The sequence below is a fragment of the Chrysochloris asiatica genome, unplaced genomic scaffold, assembly GCF_000296735.1.
Source record: "Chrysochloris asiatica unplaced genomic scaffold, ChrAsi1.0 scaffold00003, whole genome shotgun sequence".
Classification (NCBI taxonomy): domain Eukaryota; kingdom Metazoa; phylum Chordata; class Mammalia; order Afrosoricida; family Chrysochloridae; genus Chrysochloris; species Chrysochloris asiatica.
Window position 1 is genome coordinate 19654476 of NW_006408521.1, and position 19512 is coordinate 19673987.

Genomic DNA, 19512 nt, shown 5'->3' on the forward strand with positions numbered 1-19512 from the left:
ATAATCAAAGCTCGTCAAAGCAGCAGTCAAGAAATCAAAAGACGTATTTCATTGAGCACATCCACTGCAAAAGACTTTTTAAAAAATTGTTAAAAGACTAATGATGTCACTTTCAGGGCAAAGGTGCACCTGAACCAAGCCAAGGCACTTTCAGTCACTTCATATGCATATATGGGTTGCAACTCAAGGTAGAGAAGAAAAAAATTCTCACCACTGGACCAATAAATAACATCATGCTAACAAGTCTGACTCAAGCCATTGTGTTTTCGATAGCCTCATAGGCATGTGAAAGTTGGACAATGAATAAGAAAGACTGTAAATGAATTGATACATTTGAGTTATGGTGGTGTTGTTGTGAAGTGCCTTCGAGTCAGTTCTGACTCACAGCTACCCTGTGTAGGGTTTCCAAGGAGCAGCTGGTGGGTTTGAACTGCCAACCTTGTGATTCGTGGTCCAGTGCTGATCCTACAGCGCCACATCGAAATATTAAAGTACATTGGACTGCCAGAAGAACAAACAAGTCTGGGTTGGAAGAAGTACAGCCAGAATGCTCTGCAGAAGCCAGCATGACTAGATTTCATCTCTCAGGAGTCACCAGCTGTTTAAGGGAGCAGAAAGCCTCATCTTTCTCCCACAGAACAGCTGGTGGGCTCCAACTACTGACTTTGTAGTTAGCAGTCCAGTATTTGTCCTACAGAGCCACAGTGCTCCCTACTATTGAGTTGTTGTTGTGAGTCATAGCGACCCTGTGTAGGGTTTCCAAGAAGTGGTGAGTTTGAATTGCCGACCTTGTGGTTCAAGCTGACTTTTAGGTTAAGTACTTATCCTTTGGTTTACAACCTCTATTTTATTTTACAGTAGAGGAAATTGAGGCACCCAGAGCTAAGTAACTAGCCTAAGGACCCCCACTAGGGGTGGATCTCATGCCTAGAACTATGTTGAAAGAGAATTCTTTGTTTTACCTACCATTCATCAGCACTCCTAACTACCAACCTTTCACAGAGCTTATCAAGTCAATTCCGAACCATAGCAACCCTGTATAGGGTTTCCAAGGAGCAGCTGGTGAGCTTGAACCACCAACCTTGCAGTTAAAATGGCTTTGCAGTCTGGTGCATTAACCCACAGCGCCACACCAGGACTCCTTCACAGAGGTAGATTAAAGCTGGCTGTTTCTCAACAACCTAAAATTGCCTTAGGACTTCTAAACGAGATAACTCTAGGAAGCTTGTGTTTTAGACTCTTTCCCCAGTGTCTGAACTGACTAGTCTGTTTGCAGACAATTGGTAAACCAGATATAGTCTGAGTGACTTTAAACTGGAGGACGTGGCTACTTCTAAAGCTAAAGCCTAGATTCTTCTTCAGTTCTTCTTCGGCCTTTGAGGCTACCTAGATGTCTATTGGCTAATTTTTCTGATAGTTAATTCTGGTTGACAAAGATCAATATATTAGTCAATGGTGTCTGTGCTGACTACTGTTTTCCCAGCCAAAGGGTCTGTTTATAAATGGGTTAACTGATGGCTGGCTTGTTGAGTGTGGCAAAGAGCCAATCATTTTTTCTGTAATATGTGCAGGACTGGGTGTGGGGCCTCTAGTTGGCAGCAACCACCATGAAGTCAGAGACCACCACCCCACACCCCCACTCTAAAAATTACTGCATGAGGCAGGCAGAAAGTGAAGAGGTTTCACTTGTTAAAATGTTTCTGTGACTTCAATTCTCTAGTCTCCCAATTTATCACTTACTTAAATCAACTTTTATTGAATGGCGAGCACTTTGTAACAAGTTCTAAAGCGATGTGTACTTTATTCTGAAATTTTAATTATAGATGTTCTATATTTAAATAAAGTTTCACAGTATTGTTTCCTGGGACTGTTGTTGTTTGACTGTGCAGAATGATCTTATTGTATACAGAGATGCATAACTTAGTTTTTAAGATGAATTTTCTATGGCAATTGCCCAGTGCTTCCCCAGTTCGCAGGCCCTTTATCTGACAGTCTTTTTCCCTCCAGATAATGGCTGGCAGCAACCCATGGTGTGGAGGTTATGTGCTGCACTTTTCAAAAAGCCTTGAATGGAGCCATTGTTCCCCTGAGATGGTCTGCGTGTCTCACTGAACAGAAAGCGCGGTGTAAAATAGGCACCTTGTGTGCAACTGTTGGCGAGGTTGGAAAGTGAATTAAAATCTCCAGAAAGTCTGGGCTGTGCTGTTCAGAGGAGCAATGAGCCCTCTGGAAGCACTGTTAGCTCAGACATTCCAATGCGGTGAGGCAGCCTAGGGACAGGGCTCCTTCCAGTCTCATTTAGAGAACAAGTGAGGGAGCAAGAAAAGGACATTGATCTGGACCTGATCTCTTTGCAAAGATTTGGGAAGGCGCCCTTTTCCAGGGATGGGGCTGCACAGATTAACACATTTCCAATAGTTTTCTTGCCCAATGAAGCTAGACTTGTCTTGGTTACTAGTGGCGCAATGACTCATTTGACGGATTCAATGTTAACTGCTTGTACATCCACTACTTTGAAGTAATTTCATTTCTATGTACCAATTTGCTTTTCATGCTTAACTTCAAAGGGTTCTAAGTGATTGACAATGTTTGATAGTACTAGTTTCATTAAATTAACTATAAAACTATAACATAAAGCTTTATGTTAAATAAATAGTCTCTCCTTTGTTTATTGCCAGTGATATTTGGTTTTTCCTGCCTTATCTACTCACCTGTCCAGGACACTGTCAGCTCAGAGACTGGAGTAAATAACCCTGCTGTCCACTAAAATTTCACATTTAATCAACAGTTTCCTCAGAGTCCTCTGCAGAGACCTTTCCGAAACCAACTCTTAAGGGAGGAGGTAATGTTGGTTTTAATTAAAATCCTAATTCTGAGAAATCAGCAAAACAGTGCAAGGACCAGCTCGCAGATTTATTTGAAGGGCATAATTTTTGGGAGCCTTCCAATGTAGCTTTACTGTAACTTCTGAAGGGTACTGGAGACTGAAAAGGGAAGCCACTTTTCAGATGCACCTGAAAGACAGTGTTCAAATTTAGGAAGGAAGAAAGTGAGTTTGGGGATGTGGGGATGCTCTGGGAGGTAGCTCAGCTTTAGCACAAGTACAGAATAGAAATGGGAAGGACTGTTCTGTGGTCTTTGCCAGGGCATGTACAGTTCATGTCATCTTAGGAAGTTACTATGGAAGGAAGTAGGGGAACCTTAAGGAACCTTGGTGATACAAATGGTTAAGAGCTCTGAAAGGTTGCTGGTTACAACCCACTTAGCAGCTCTGCCTCCTAGAAGGAAGACCTGGAGATCTGTTCCTATAAAGATTAAAGTCAAGAAACAGTAGGGGCAGATCTTCTGTGCCACACAAGGTCACTGTGGGTAGACTCACACCACATAACAAGGGTCTAATGATGGTTTCTGTGTAGACTGCAGTTATAGAGGAGGAAGACTAATACTACCTTGGTGTGAACCTTGACTTGGGCCTATGAAGAGGGCAGATGAGAGGGGTTGCGGATGCAGGAATCAGTCCTGATTGGATGTAGAAAAAGGGGCAGACATATGGAAAGGTCTTTCTTAGAATATAAAAAAGGAAGAAGAGTAAGTTTGGGGGGGGCGGTGGCAGTGGAAGGGAAAATGATTTTATTTGCTTCAACTGTGTATGAGACTGTCTCAGTGGCTAGGGACAATGGGGCAGTCTGTAGTTTCTGATGTTTTTTGTTAGGTGTCACCGAGTATTTTTCGACTCATAGTTTCTGATGGTGAGGGTAGTGCTTCTAGGCCCACCCAGTCGGTTCTGATGCAGAGCAACCCTGTATAGGATTCCTCCGGCTGTATTCTGTATGGGAGCAGAGAGCTTCATCATTCTTCGGAACTATTTATGGACCTTTTGGTTAGCAGCCCAGGGCTTCCGATAACTGAAAATCTCCATGTTTGATTCAACAATGAAAGAGTGCTTGATCTGGAGCCCCCACACACTTGGATGACCACTATAAGTAGCAAAAGGAGTATCTTAGTGCCTGGTACAGCGCCTGGCACACTGATGATACTGAAAAACAAATTGTTAAATGAAAGAGTGAGTAGATTTGAGCTTTGGTGCTGTCGTTTACTAGACTGACCTTTTTCAAGTAATTTATCCACCTCAGTTTCCACATCTGCCAACCGGGGTTGGTGCCCTCACAGCGGTACTTGTGAGATTAATACCCTCACAGCGATACTTGTGAGATTAAATTTCGTGGCTGCGTTGTGTAGGTGGTGGCGGGAGGCGTGCGAAGTTCCCGCCCTTTCCGAGCTGGATGACCCCACCGGGCCGGGGGTTCCCGCCTCGGGGTGAGTAGAGATTACCTTGAGGCGTCCCAGCTGCGGTTGTGCAGGGTTGGCAGGTCCGGAATGGGGTCGCGCCGCTGGCGGCCTGGGCGGGGGCGTCAGCCAGGCCCGCCCTCTGCACCCGCCTTCCCCGCACGCCCAGAGGCCAGGGGCGGGCCCAATGCAGGCCGCTCCCCCGCCTGCCCGGCGGCCCGCGGCGGCGCTAGCAGCCTCTCACCCGAGGCGGACCGGCGGACTGCGGACAGGCGGGCGGGCGAGTTCTGGGAAAGCCCGGCCCAGGGCGGGGGCCCCGCTGCCGCCCGCGCCGCCGCCGTCCGGGCTGCACGCACAGCTCGGCGGGCGCGGAGCGAGGGAGCGGCACTGGCCCGGGTGTACACGGTGGGCTCGCGGGGCTGGATCGACGGCGGGAGGCGCGCGCCACCCGGCTCCGCGCCCGGGCTTCTGCCTCCCGGGCACTTGCCTGGCTCTCGCGCTCCTGGGCATCCGCTGTGCCGTTGACATACAGTAGCCAGGACACCCGACGCCGCTAGCGACAGGCACGAGGACTGCAGGTCTCCAGAGAGACGCTGCATTGGGAGACTCCGGCGCGACTGGCCAAAAGAGGCAAGGTGAGGAATCCACTCTGTGGCTGGGTCGCTGAGGATTCAAGACGGGGAGAGATGGGCAGTTTATCTCGAATCTAGCTGACTCGCCCAGGGGCGCAGCATAGCTTCGCGTACCTGGCGGAAGACTGTCCCCACCCACCAGGGGAGAACTGAGGCAGGCGATTCCCCCTGGGAATGCAGGCCAAACACCCCATAGGCTTGAGAACGCCCAGTGAGTGCTTTCTTCTCGCCTGGAGATAACTTGCCTCAATTCTCCACTTTACTGTGTGTGTACCATGCCGTGGTGTCGAGTAAAAAGCAAAGTAGAAGCTCTATTTTTGTGTCTGTACCTAGCAACAGAATTTCAAGGAAAGTGATCAGAGATTGTTCCTGATTGTCAAGCCCTAGAAAATACAATATTGTATGTACCTGGTCAAACTTTAATTGATAACGAGAAGACAGTGTCTTTTCTCGCAAAGTCTTGACAGTCATTCTTAATGCTGGGATAATGTAGAGTTAAAAGTTTTCGGTGATGGCTAATGTTAAATGTCCAGTGTAACTTTGTGCGGTTTCCGTCTTTGCTCAGCGCTTAGGCCATAAGACATTTGGTTCAATTGACACAATCAATTTTTGTATCACTAAGATTTGTCACTGAAAGGCTTACCAACATCCTTTGAAATAGTGAGCTCCCTGAGTACATGTTAAATAAAAAGCTCATCATCAAAAAGTTTTATTTGCACACAGTTCATAACTTCATTTGCTGGAGATCATTTAAATCTACAGGATCAATGAATGTTTCCTTGTGTTGTTTCGTGAGTAGATGGGTAGGAATCTACCCTGGTGGCATGTGTAGGAACAGGGTGGGGCCAATGCCACAGAAGGGGCACAGGAAGCTCAAGAATGTTGGATCCCCACTAGACAGAATTTTTGAAAGCCTTTCTTGAAATGTGGATGCAGGTGACTCCAGAGGGGCCTGTGATAGGTGCTCCTTGTCTTACAGAGGGAAGGGTGGATAATATCTTGTATGAAGCCAGGCCTTCACAAATACTTTGCTGAAGAATGCCTGATGATTTTGTCATCTAGAACATAGTTTCCTCTACCTTTCTCCCCCATTTTCACCACTCTAACCTTCTTCCAAACTGAGTTTTGTTGCTGCTGTGAGGCCTTCCCTGACACCCCAGCCCGAAACAGCCTGCTTTTCCTGCTTGGAGTCCAGCAGCATTTTACCTCAGAGTGCCTACCTCTGCCTTCTATGACTCCTCATTTCCCCACTGAAGCCAGTTACTGTGTCTGTCTTGGCACTCTACTTGCACCTAGAAGGCCTTCTAAATAATAGTGGGCCAGTATTGAATGTCAAGACTCCGGTTCTACAGTGCAAATCTTTATTTAGGACAAGGAGGTAATATAATCTGAAGGATTTAGAGAATTGTACAGTATTTGCCGTTAGCATAGGCCTCCATTTATAGCCCCACAGGGGAACTTTAAAAAAAAAAAATATGGAGTCATACATAATATCATCTTTGGTCCATGTTTTGGGACCATATAAGTGGCAAGACATTCGTCAATCTTTCTACTAACATAAGTTCTTTGGATGTGAACCAAGCTTGACCTGTGTCATTAAAAATTTCATGCTCAAGTGGATTGTGGTAAAGCTAGATTCCAATAAACATGGTTGGTTTTCTTTCTTTCTTTGCAGTCATTCTTAATCACATTCTTCTCTGGGATTTTGTTCTGCAGTTAAAAACAAAATCGTTTGATGTGTAATTTGTCACCTACAAATTTCTACATGAATGAAGGAACAGTCTTATAAAGCAGAGAGAAGGGGAGTTTTTCTCCTTGTTGGGCAAGAAAAGAAATTGGCCCAGACCAGGGCTGTCCTGCACGTATTCATATGTATGTTGGCAGTCCCTGCCTTCCATACACCTGGTTGACTATCCCATATAGGACAACTTCTCCAGTTTCCACTGCTGCCCTGCGGGGGCTACCTTTGGCTAGAAAACAAAATAATGAAACAAAACAGTCTCAGAACTTGTGGGTTCAGAAGGGGAGTCAGGGAAGAAGCCAGAAAAAGTAGAAATCACTAAAAATGAATTTATTTGATCAAATCGGTTTTTCCGTAACATCCAATTGAGATCTTTAGTGGGAATTTGATTGGTAGGGAAGGCCTAGAGTCCTGGTATGGCACTGTAGGATAAGCACTGGATTCCCAAGGTCAATTTGAACAATAATGTCGGCAGTTCAAGCCCACTAGTCACTCCTTGGAAACCCTATACAGGGTCCATATGAATCTGAAATGATTTGACGGCACTTAACAACAACAACAGGGAAGGCCTGGCTGGGGGTAGGGAAGGAGTCCCTGTGTGGCGCTGTAGGGTAAGCACTGGACTGCTAACCAAAAGGCTGGTGGTTTAAGCCCACCAACTGGTCCTTGGAAACCCTATACATGGTTACTATGAATCAGAATCCACTCAACGGCACTTTGAGAGGGACCATGGTGCTCCAGGAGGAGGGCTGGGAGGTGCTGATGGGGGCTTAGAGAAGCACATGACAGTGATGTGGGGTCCTAAAGAGGAGAACTGGAGTGGGTAAAGGAGGAGGAAGTGAACCATTGTGGTAGTGTGATTAAGTACTTGAAAGGCTGGTGATTTGAATCCACAAGTGCTTTGCAGGAGAAAGATGTAGCAGTTAACTTCCCTAAAGCTGCCAGCCTTGGAAAGCCAATGGAGTCCTCTGTTTTGTCCTGTGGGGACTCAACAGCAATGAGTTTGGTTTGTTTTTGTTTTTTTAAAGAAAACCACCGGGCTTGGAAAGAAATAGAAAACTCTGCAGCATCATGGGATCGTCTCTGTTCCACGGGTGCAGAACTCAGACTTGCTTTTATTAATGTTAAAACTGAGTTGTATTGTTGCTTAAATAGATTTCCCTAAGCCAGATTGGGAACCAGGCTGCCTACAGCTGCATTGCTATTGTGACAGTCACTAGCCACCTATGATGAGGTGTTGGTGGTTCTGTGGCAGAGTTCTCATCTTTCAAGGTGGAGACCCAGGTTCGATTCCCAGACTGTGGACCTAATGCACAGCCACCACCTGTCTGTCAGTGCAGATTACGAATCGGGCTGTGAACCGCAAGGTCAGCAATTCGAAACTATCAGCTGTTCCGCGGGAGAAAGATGAGGCGTTCTGTTCCCGTAAAGATTTACAGCCTCGGAAACCCTGTGCAGGGTCACTATGAGTTGGAACCAACTCCACAGCACACAACAACAACAACAAGGATGCCGAACAGGTTTCAGTGGAGCTTCCAGACCACTGTGAAATCGAATGAATGGGCTGGTGATCTATTTCAAAGAACTCAGCCAATGAAAACCCCCTGTGGACCACAGTGGTCCAGTCTACAACTGATCCTGGGGATAGCTCAGGAGGTTGCCATGAGTTGGGGCTGACTGGATGGTAGCCAACAATAGCAGTCACATGTGACCATGCCCCTTTAAATTTAAATGAGCTAAAATTGAGTGTGGCGCTGTAGGAGAAAGCACTGGACCACAAGATCTGCTTGAACTACAAGGTTGGCAGTTCAAAGCCACCAAGCTACTCCTCAGAAACTCTATCCAGGGTTACTATGAGTCGGAACGAGTTGGTGGCACTTCACGCTAAGAGTCACTTGTCAAGAGCTCAGCAGTTACTATCGCTGGTGGCCACACAGTGTAAATCTGAACATGTCCATCGTTACAGAAAGTTCCATCCTAAAATACTGCCTGTTACCTTCTACATTTGGGGTTTTGAAAACTGGGCGTACATTTAAAATTGCTGTAAATACTCACTGATGTCAAGCTAATTTTATTAATATTTTTAAATGTTTTATTGTGAATTATGTGATCGTTTACATGGAAGAACATTAGTTTTACACTCATTTTATCGTATATCGTTTCATTGCCATGGTTACAATCCCCTCCATGCATCATCAAGCCTGCCTCTTCCCACCCCCCCGGTCATCAGCACACAGCCTCTCCCTCTCTGGATCTATAGCCAGCCACTCCATCTCTCCACATCATCGTCTCTGCCTCCATCTCTGGCGTCACTGCTTCTCTGGGTAGGGTCCCGCTCTCCACTCTTCTCCCTTGATGGTCTCAGGGACCTCCTCTCCTAGACTGCAAAGTTAATCACTCCACTCCTTGCTCTAAAACATCTACCTGTACATTTCCAACCCTCACAATCAGGCCTGATAACAGTTATTTACTACTGTATCACAAGAGACCTATCCTCATTTCCTTTCATCAGCCCTGCCTAGACAGATTATATACTACTCAGTGGAGATTCTACCTTCCTCCACGCCCTCTTGAAAGCTTGTAAGCCAGTCACTTCTTGCCTTTGTAGTCTCCCCACCCCCCCATTTTGGGTCAAGTCAATTTTTGACTCACAGCTACCCTCTAGGACAGCATGGGAACTGCCCCAGAGAGTTTCCAGTCCTGGTGTGGCACTATATAATAAGCACTTGACCACAGTTGTCAGTGGTCCAAGCTCAACCAACCGCTCCAAGGAAACCCTATACAGGGTCACTACAAGTCGGAACCAACTTGATGCCACAACAGTAATCTTTATGGAAGCAGACAGCTGCAGCTTCCACTTATGGAGCACCAGGATTCCTTAAAGTTTCCCTAACAAGTCTATTTAGATGAAAGTAGTATTAGTAATTGTTGTTGGTAACACTGTTATCTTGCTTACTACCTGCTAGATCCTTTTCTAAGTACTTTTTACCTAGTAACTCATTTAATCCTCACAACACTATGCAGTAGCTTAGTTATCTGATGCTACTCTCAAAGAAGAGCATAGAAGAATTGGCATATTTGAGTTATGATGTTGGAGGAGAATATTAAAAGTACCATGGACTGCCAAAAGAACAAACCAATCTGTGGTGGAGGAAGCACAGCCAGAATGCTCCTTAGAAGCCAGAATGGCCAGACTTCTTCTCTCGTATTTTGGCCATATTATCAGGAAGGACCAGCCCCTGAAGAAGGACATCATGCTTGATAAAGTGGAGGCTCAGTGATAAAGAGGAAGACCCCCAATGAGATGCATTGGCACAGTGGCAGCAGCAAGGACTCAAGTGTCGCAACAATTGTAAGGATGGCGCAGGACTGGGCAGTGTTTCATTTTGTTGTGCATTGGGTTGAAATGAGTCATTACCAGTTCATCAGCACCTAATAACAAGGAGCTCTGGTAGCGTAGTGGTTACGAATTGGGCTGTGAGCCACAAAGTCAGCAGTTCGAAACTACCAGCGGTTCCGTGGGAGAAAGATGAGGCGGTCTGCTCCCATAAAGATTTACAGCCTTGGAAACCCTGTGTAAGGTCATTATGAGTCGGAACCGACTCCACAGCACATAACAACAACAACAACAACAACAATAACAACAGCAAGCAGGCTTTCACAGAAATTCCACAAACAAATGTATTTTCTAATAGTTGGTTGTTGTTGTTAAGTGCCATCGAGTCAGTTCTGATTCATAGTGACCCTGTCTAGGGTTTCTGAGGAGTAGCACGTGGGTTTAAACCTCCAGCTTTGCTGTTACTAGTCCAGTGCTTATCCCACAGTGCCACACCAGGACTCCTCACAGTTCAGGAGGCTAGATGTCTGAATTCAGGGTGCTGGCTCTAGGGGAAGGAAGGCTTTCTTGCTCTGTTGGCTCTGGAAGAAGGGCCTTATATCTTTTCAACTTCTGTTTCGTGGGTCCTTGGTGATCTGATGTGACGTGGCTTATATACCCCAGCTCCACTTGCTTCATCCACTTTTATATCTCAAAAGAGATTGACTCAGGACACATTTTACGCCAATACTCCACATTAGCATAACAAAGGCAACCCATTCCCAAATGGGATTATAACCACAGGTATAACCCAAATTAAAAAAATCCCACTGCCATTGAGTCAGTTCCAAGTGACCCTATAGGGTGTCCAAGAAGAGACTGTAAATGTTGACAGGAACAGACACCTCACCATTCTCTTGTGGAGCGGTTAGTAGCTTTGAACCCCCAACCTTAAAGTTAGCACCCCAATACCTACCATACTAGGGGTTAGGATATAGCACATATTTTGATGGGGGATACAGTTCAATCTATTGATTATTATAGGCAGTAAGTGCTAGAGAGCTATCATACCTTATCTGCACTTCCCAAATTAAAACATCTCTGAAAACTGTGCTTTACCTGTAGCTAAAAAACTTGAACTGATAGAGATATTATTATATTGTTGTTGTTGAGTACCATCGAGTTGGTTCTGACTCATAGCAACCCCGTATAGGGTTTCCAAGGAGCAACTGGTGGATTTGAACCTCCGACTTTGTGGTTAGTAGTCCAGTGGCTGATCCTACAATACCACACCAGGTTCCAGGAGACTATTATGGTCTTTGTTTATTCTTATCTGGTGAGAATCAGTCATACATTTTTACTTCAGAAATAATGGATGTATTTTCCTGTGGCTACCAATGAAGTGTTACGTAATACGTGATCTATGTACTGTCATACCATTACCAAATCCAAAACACTTCTGAATTAGAGTTGTCCTACAGTTTTTGGATAAGGAAGTGTGTTGTTGTTGTGTTGTTAAGTGCTGTTAAGCTGGTCATAGCGATCCTATAGGGTTCAGTGCTTATTCTACAGCATCATACCAGTTGTTGTTGTTAAGTGCCTTCGAGTCAGTTCTGACTCATAGCGACGCTATATAGGGTTTCCAAGGAGCAGCTGGTGAGTTTGAACCACCGACCCTGCATTTCAAAGTGACCTTGCGATCCAGTGCTTTAACCCACAGGCCTCCACACCAGTGCAGACCTTGTGGACCTTCCTTATTATACTCATTTTGCAGAAGAGAAAACTGAGTCACTGAAAAGATAAGCACCTTTTAGATACAGTCACACATCAAGAAAGTGTGGCAGCTGGGATTCAGACAAAGCAGGCTGACTTCAGAGAATCTGTTCTTTTTGTCATTCCGCAATGTTCATTGGCCTCTGGGCTTATCACCCAAAACAAATGTCTGGGCCTTTGTTGGCTGGGTGAACTCAAAACTTTAAGTCATCTGATTAGGAAGTTTCAGATAGGATTGTGGCTAAATTGTTTAGTGGCTGAGATTTTGAAATGTTCAGGATTGACTCTAATAACCATGTTACCCAATTGTTGAAAATCACTGGGCCTTGCTGAAACATAGGACCTTGTGGAGTCCTGGTGTGGTGCTCTAGGATAAGCACTGGAATGCTAACCGCAAGTGGTTCAAACCCACCAGCCGCTCCTTGGAAACCCTATACAGATTTGCTATGTATCAGAAACAGTTTGCCAGCACTTAATAGCAACAACAGGGCATTTGGAGGTTTGCATACTCACAGCTGCTGTGGGATATAGGCTAGGGATGTTTGCCCTGCTCTAGGCTGACTCCTGAGCTATGAAGGTAGGCTCACTCAGGAGACCCACAGGCGTTTTAAGATTTGTTGGAGTTTTAGAGGCTCAAATCAATTTGACTCAATTGGAAATCTCTCCAGGGAACATCTTGAATTCCTCCTTTTAGAAGGTTGGCTGGCACTGTGGGGCTAGTCTAGGATCAGGAATGAACTGTTTACCCCAAGAAGTGGCAGGCCTAAGTGGTCTTTTGTTGTTCAACCAGGCAGTTGAGGAAATTCATGAATAGCCCCAAGCGTTCTCCTTTGAGCAACAGAAAATGTCCCAAATGCTGTGTCAGCCCTGAGAGCCTGGGCTGGCCAGGCCTTCCCTCCTAGCCTTCCCCCCATCTCTCTGTGTCCAGGGAGTATGTCTACCTTTTATGGCACAGTGATACAGTCTCTGAGGCCCCTAATGGTCCTGCTGATTAAGTTAAGGGTTTTGAGATTACTGTGCATAATCACAAGAGTCTTTATAAAGGGAAACAGGAAGATCAGAGACAATAGTAAGGCTGGAGTGATTCATGGCAGAGATCAGAGATCCTGAACCAAGGAATGCAGGTGGTCTTGAGAAGCTGGAAAAGGCAAGAAACCATTCCTTCTTAGTGCTTTCAGAGCCCACTTGAAACTTCTAACCTACAGAATTGTAACATGATAAACTTATGTTGTTTAAGCCACTGAATTTGTGGTAATTTGTTAATAGCCACCATAAGAAACTAAAGGTGGAGAAGAGAAGAATGTGGTCAGGAATGACATTAAAACCCAAATAAGGAAATAATAGCCAGCATTTAGTGAGAATGTACTTTGTGCTTGGCACAGTTCTAAGTACTCTATATGGATTCACTAGTTTAATCCTCCCAACAACCCTGTGATGTAGATATGTCCCAGATGAGGAAACTGAGGCACGAAGAGGTTAAGTAACTTGTCCAAGTTTACACAGTTTCGTGATGTGGGAGAGCTGGGATGTGAACCTAAACAGTCTGGTCTCTTAGTACCCCACATTGCTCCCAACCATAGGCATGTCTGTCTGTAGAATCCAATAGGATGCTACGTTATTGTGTGTAAGGAAAAGGCAACATTTTGAACTCAGCAGGAAGGAGGGCAATGTTGTTGGGTTTTTTCCCCCTCTAAAACACTGGTTATTAAAGTACTTGGTAAGTTTTGCTAGTCCTTCTCATATAATATGTCTGGACAGTTTGACGCTGGGAGGCTGGCTCCGGGAACAGTTCCTGTGTTGGCCTCCCTCTCTCTCCCACCTCTGTTCCTAAGGCAGCCTCGTTAGCTCACCACAGACCGCTGGCCCTGGCGCCTGTTGGCTCTGCATCCCACCTCTGCCTGTTTATTGGATTTGCCTTATTCCTGATTCTCTGCTCCAGCCTTGAATTCCACCTACTTTGGGCCGCTCAAATGCTCAGACTGGGAATGGTTGGTGTCAGGGCCTGGACGTGAGGGACCTTGGTGCTTGCTGGTGGAGTTATATTTTTGCCTTTTTCCTTGGGTGTGGCTGGCTTTTGTTGGTTTTCTAGCTGCACTGCTTTTGTCTCTCAAGTACACAATTCAGAGTGGTATTGGTTTTGACCGCTGGCTTTCGAACTTTGTCCTAGGAATCTCTGGGGCTTCTGTAGGCGGAGAGAGATGCTGGGAGATGAAGAACTCAGCCCTTACCCTGCTTCTACCAGACCAGCTTTGTTGTTACTTGTTTTATGTGTTGGGACTTTGCCTTAGATTTTGTTTGAAGAGGGGTTCGGTTGTTAGAGACTGAGATAGAGACAAGTTTGAAAAGAATGAAATCTAAAATTAAGGCACTATATGTAGCAACTGTCTATTCAGCACATAGACTTGAATTTTCAAGAAATATAATTTTCTGTATTTTTAAAACTGTGTTTTACTAGTTTGAATCTGGCACTAGGTTGCTTGGATTTGTGTACATCCTGGCTTTACGTCCTACAATCTGTGTGAGCCAGTGCAAGTCATTTTTCCCATTGGGGCCTCAGTTTCCTCTCCTGCACAGTGTGTGTGTGTGGGGTGGGGTGGGGGGGGGAAGATGACAGTGGTAGATGTTATGAGAAGTAAATGAGGTATCGCATGGAAGGGCTTTAGGATAGTGCAGATGCTGTCTGGTCTGTTTTTGAAGGAGCAATGGTGGTGTTGTGGTATAAATACTAACCATAAAAAAAGGAGCTCTGGTAGCGTAGTGCTTACGAATCGGGCTGCTAATCTCACGGTGAGCAGTTCGAAACTACCAGCTGTTCCGCAGGAGAAAGATGAGGCTTTCTGATCCTGTAAAGATTTACAGCCTCGGAAACCCTGTACAGGATCGCTATGAGTCAGAACTGACTCCACGGCACATAACAACAACAATAACACTAACCATAAAGCCAGGATTGAAACTGACCAGCTGCTTGCAGGAGAACTAGGAGGTTGCCTGGGAAACTCTGTATAGGGTTGCTATGAGTCAGAATCAACTCCATGGCAGTGGGTTTGGTTTTGGTGCAGAGTAGATTTTCGACTGATAGTGACCCTGGGCTGCTTGTCACACTTGCAGCAGCTGCATCTTCGAGGTCTCTGAGATATCACTGCTTCTACCAGGATTAGGGTGCAGGTCCCTTGTTCTTTCTGGACCTTTCCTCCCTTGCCCACCAGACAATAGAATGGGGTGGGAGGGGCATATGAAGCTTCATTCTCTTTCCTGCTTTGTTGTTGTTGTTAATTGCTGTGCTACTAGGGCCACAGATTATCTTGGTGCTAGCGTAGTGGAGTCCTGGTGTGGTGCTGTGGGTTAATGCGCCAGACTGCAAAGCCGTTTAAACTGCAAAGTCAGTGGTTCAAGCTCACCAGCTGTTCCTCGGAAACCCTATACATGGTCACTATGGGTTGGAACCGACTCAACAGCACTTAACAACAACAACAAGCGTAGTGGTTATGAATCGGGCTGTGAACCACAAGGTCAGCAGTTCGAAACTACCATCTGTTCCACGGGAGAAAGATAAGGCTTTCTGCTCCCGTAAAGGTTTACAGCCTCGGAAACCCTGTACAGGGTCGCTATGAGTTGGAACTGACTCCATGGCACATAACAACAAAGTAGGAAAGGAACTCCTGGTGTGGCACTGTAGGATCAGCACTGGACTGTGAACCACAAGGTCGGCACTTCAAACCCACCAGCTGCTCTTCAGAAACTCCGTACAGGGTCACTATGAGTCAGAACCTACAGGACGGCACTTAACAACATTAACGTAAGCACTGGATTGCTATCCTTATCTGTAAAGACAGTTACAACCCACTCAGGAGTTCTGGCAATCTGTACCTGTAAATATTAAGCCCAAAGCAAAATACTCGTTGTTGTTGTTCGGTACAGTGACTTGTTAGGTACAGTCAGCTCATAGCTGCCCTGTGCACAACAGAATGCAATACTGCCCATTCCTATGCCGTCCTTGTAATTGCTTCTTTTTGCTTCAACTGTGTCAATCCATCTTGTTGGGGAGTCCTCACTGACTCTCCACTTTACCAAGCATGATATCCTTCTCCAGGGACTGATCTCTTCTGACAACATGTTCAAAAAACAAGGGTTGAAGTCTTCCCATCCTTGCTTCTAGGAGAGTTCTGTCTGTACTTCTTCCAAGACAGGTTTGTTTGTTCTTCTAATAGTTCATGGTACTTTCAATATTATTCTCCAACACCATAACTAAAATGTGTTGATTCTTCTACAGTCTTCTTTATTCATTGTTCAACTTTCATGTGTATATGAGGCTGTTGAAAATACCATGGCTTGGGTCAGGCACACCTTAGTCCTCAAACTGATGTCTTTGCTCTTGAACACTTTAAAGAAGTCTTATGCAACAGATTTGCCTAATGCAATACATGTTTTAATTTCTTGATTGCTGCTTCTTATGAGTGTTGATTGTGTATGCAAGCAAAGTGAAGTCTTCCGCAGTTCTTCTCTGAAGAAATTGACACTGTGACACCTAATAGCAACATAAACTCTATCCCCTTAAATCTTTTCCTTCAACCCTTGAGACTTACATTTTTAAATGAAAGCCATGAAGACTCACAGGCTTTCTCCGGACACATCCGTCCTCTGAGGCAATGAGCTCAGCCCTTATCTTTTGCTTGAATGGGGAGAAAATAAAACAAAGTCACTACTGCTACGTGAGTGTTTTCAACATAAACAACATAATCTTGGCCAATCACCACAGAAAACCAAGGAGAAAACATGTTCAGCATGTCTCAAGCTGAAAGAACTGAAGAAAAAATTCAAACTTATAGTTGCAATATTGAAGGAGTCTATGTAGCATAGTGGTTACGAATCGGGCTGTGAACCGCAAGGTTAGCAGTTTGAAACTACCAGCTGTTCCGCGGGAGAAAGGTGAGGCTTTCTGCTCTCGTAAAGATTTACAGCCTCGGAAACCCTGTACAGGGTCGCTATGAGTCGGAACCGACTCCACGGCACATAACAACAACAACATGGGCAAAATACTAAGCAAGGTTGTTGTTAAGTGCCATTGAGTCGGTTCCAACTCATAGCGACCCTTCATAGGGTTTCCAAGAAGCAGCTGGTAGGTTTGATCCGCTGACCTTATGGTTTGCAGTCCAGTGCTGATCCACAGCACCACATCGGAAGTCTTACTAAATAAGGTGATATGGTGGTGGTGTGCCGTGGAATTGATTCTGACTCATAGCGACCCTGTACAGGGTTTCTGAGGCAGTAAATCTTTACGGGAGCAGAAAACCTCATCTTTCTCCCATGGAACAGATGGTAGTTTTGAACTGCCGACCTTGAGGTTAGCAGCCCAATTCATAACCACTGTGTTACCAGAGCTCCTTAATAAACAAGAGTGTTGTTGTTGTTAAGTGCCGTCAAGTCGATTCCTACCCATAGCGACCCTGTATAGTGTTTCCGAGGAGCAGCTGGTGAGCTTGAACCACCGACCTTGAATTCAAATGGCTTTGCAGTCTGGCGCATTTACCCACAGCGCCACATCAGGACTCCATTAAAGTAGGAGGCATCAGATGGTGATGGAAGGAATGCTCAGAACCACTGTGACAGAAAGATTAGGTCAATATTAACCCTTCCAGGGGGTAGTTTATGACCAAGAACCAATGGTACTGAAAGAAGAAGTCCAAGCTGTGCTAAAGGCATTGGTGAAAAAACACAAGACTCCAGGAATTGATGGAGTACCAATTGAGATGTTCCAACAAATGGATGAAGTGATGTAAGTGTTCACTCATCTACACCAACTGACTGGAATAGATTCATTTCTGTGCTTATCCAAAGCAAAGTGATCCGGAAATTAGTGAACAACATCATAAATACCACACACAAGTAAATTGTTCCTGAAGATAATTAAGAAATGGTTGCAGCTCTGGCATGGAGCTGCCAGACATTAAGGCTGGATTCAGAAGAACACGTGGAACTAGGGTTATCACTCCTGATGTCAGGTGGATCTTGTCTGAAAGTAGAGACTATCACAAAGATGCTTTACTTGTGTTTTATTGACTTTGTAAAGACATCTAACTGTGTGGATCATAGCATATTATGGATATCATTGGGAAGAATGGGAATTTCCGAACACTTAATTGTGCTCATGAAGAACATAAACCAAGAGGTAGTCATTTGAACAGAGCAAGGGTATAGTGTGTGGTTTAAGATCAGGAAACGTGTGCGTCAGAGTTGTATCCTTTCACCATGTTTATTTAATCTTATGCTGAGCATATAATCCAAGCAAATAATATGAAGAAGATTGGCATCAGGATTGAAGGAAGGCTAATTTACAAAAATCTACACAACTGGACCAATAAGCATCATCATCATAAATAGTGCAATTATTGAAGTTGTCAAGGATTTTATTTTATTGGGCTCCACAATCATTCCCCATAGAAGCAGCTGTCAAGAACCCAAACAATGTATTGCATTGGGCAAATCTGCTACAAAAGACCTCCTTAAAGTATTAAAAAGCAAAGGACCAAGATATGCCTGACCCAAGTCATGGTCTTTTCTGTTGCCTCATGCATTTGGAAGCTGGACAATGAATAAAGAACACCAAAGAAGAATTGATGCCTTTAGATTATGGTGTTGGAGAAGAATGTTGAATATAGCATGGACTGTCAGAAGAACAAACAATTCTATTTTGGAAGAAATACAGCCAGACTATTCCTTAGAAATCAGAATGGGGAGACTTGTCTCATGTACTTTGGACATGTTTATTAGGAGGGAGCAGTCTTCGGAAAAATCTATCATGCTTAGAAAAGTAGAGACTCTGTGGAAAAGAGGAAAACCCTCAACGAGATGGATTGACACAGTGGTTTCAACAATACTGTGGCTCAAACGTGGCAATGACCCTGAGGATAATGCAGGAAAGGCAGTGTTTCATTCTGTCGTACATAGGGCTGCTGTGAGCCAGAGCCCGCTGGATGGCAATTAAGAACAGTGACAACAATCTCGACAGAATTATTGATCAAAGATATTGTCCTGTGTCATTAGTAATGTTTGACCCAAACTTCTTTATTTCCCTTTACTTAGTGGTGGTGTGATGCTGGCTTGATTTATGTGTGGAGTGACCAGCTACTATGTGGTGACCTCAGTGAAATGTGCTGAATTTATAAAAACAAGGAAATGCCTGCTTTAGAAGGGCCTTATTGTATGTGCACACAATTCTGGAACTGTAACAAAACTCAGCAAGCATTATTTGTACTGCTTTGTAGAAGCAGCTATATAATAATAATAAAATAGTTAATACTCAGAGTTATTGGAGAGGCAGAGGCAAGAAGAGACTGTTTTGATGACTTCATTTTAGGTTTAAATTGTGTAATATCACTGTCTTGGAAAATCCAGGGAATGGAAAACAAATCATTAGGAAAATGCATGTGACCAAGTACATACTATACACATCTGGGAGTAAGATATCATGTAGCACAATTTAATTTGGATAGTATTGGAGCTGCTTCATGGTACTGAAATTCCAAAGACAGGTTTAATACGTTTGTTATTATTAATAACATGAACTTAGATTTCATTGATGGGTGTGTTTTCACCTATGAAAATGTTTCCCTGGAAGAATTCAAAACCAAAAAACCCCGCAAACCTACTGCTGTTGAGTCGATTCCTAGAGACTTTCCAGGTCTGTACATTTTCACAGGGACAAACAGCCACATCTTTCTCTAGTGGAGCAGCTGGTGAGTTTGAACCACTGACCTTTTGGTTAG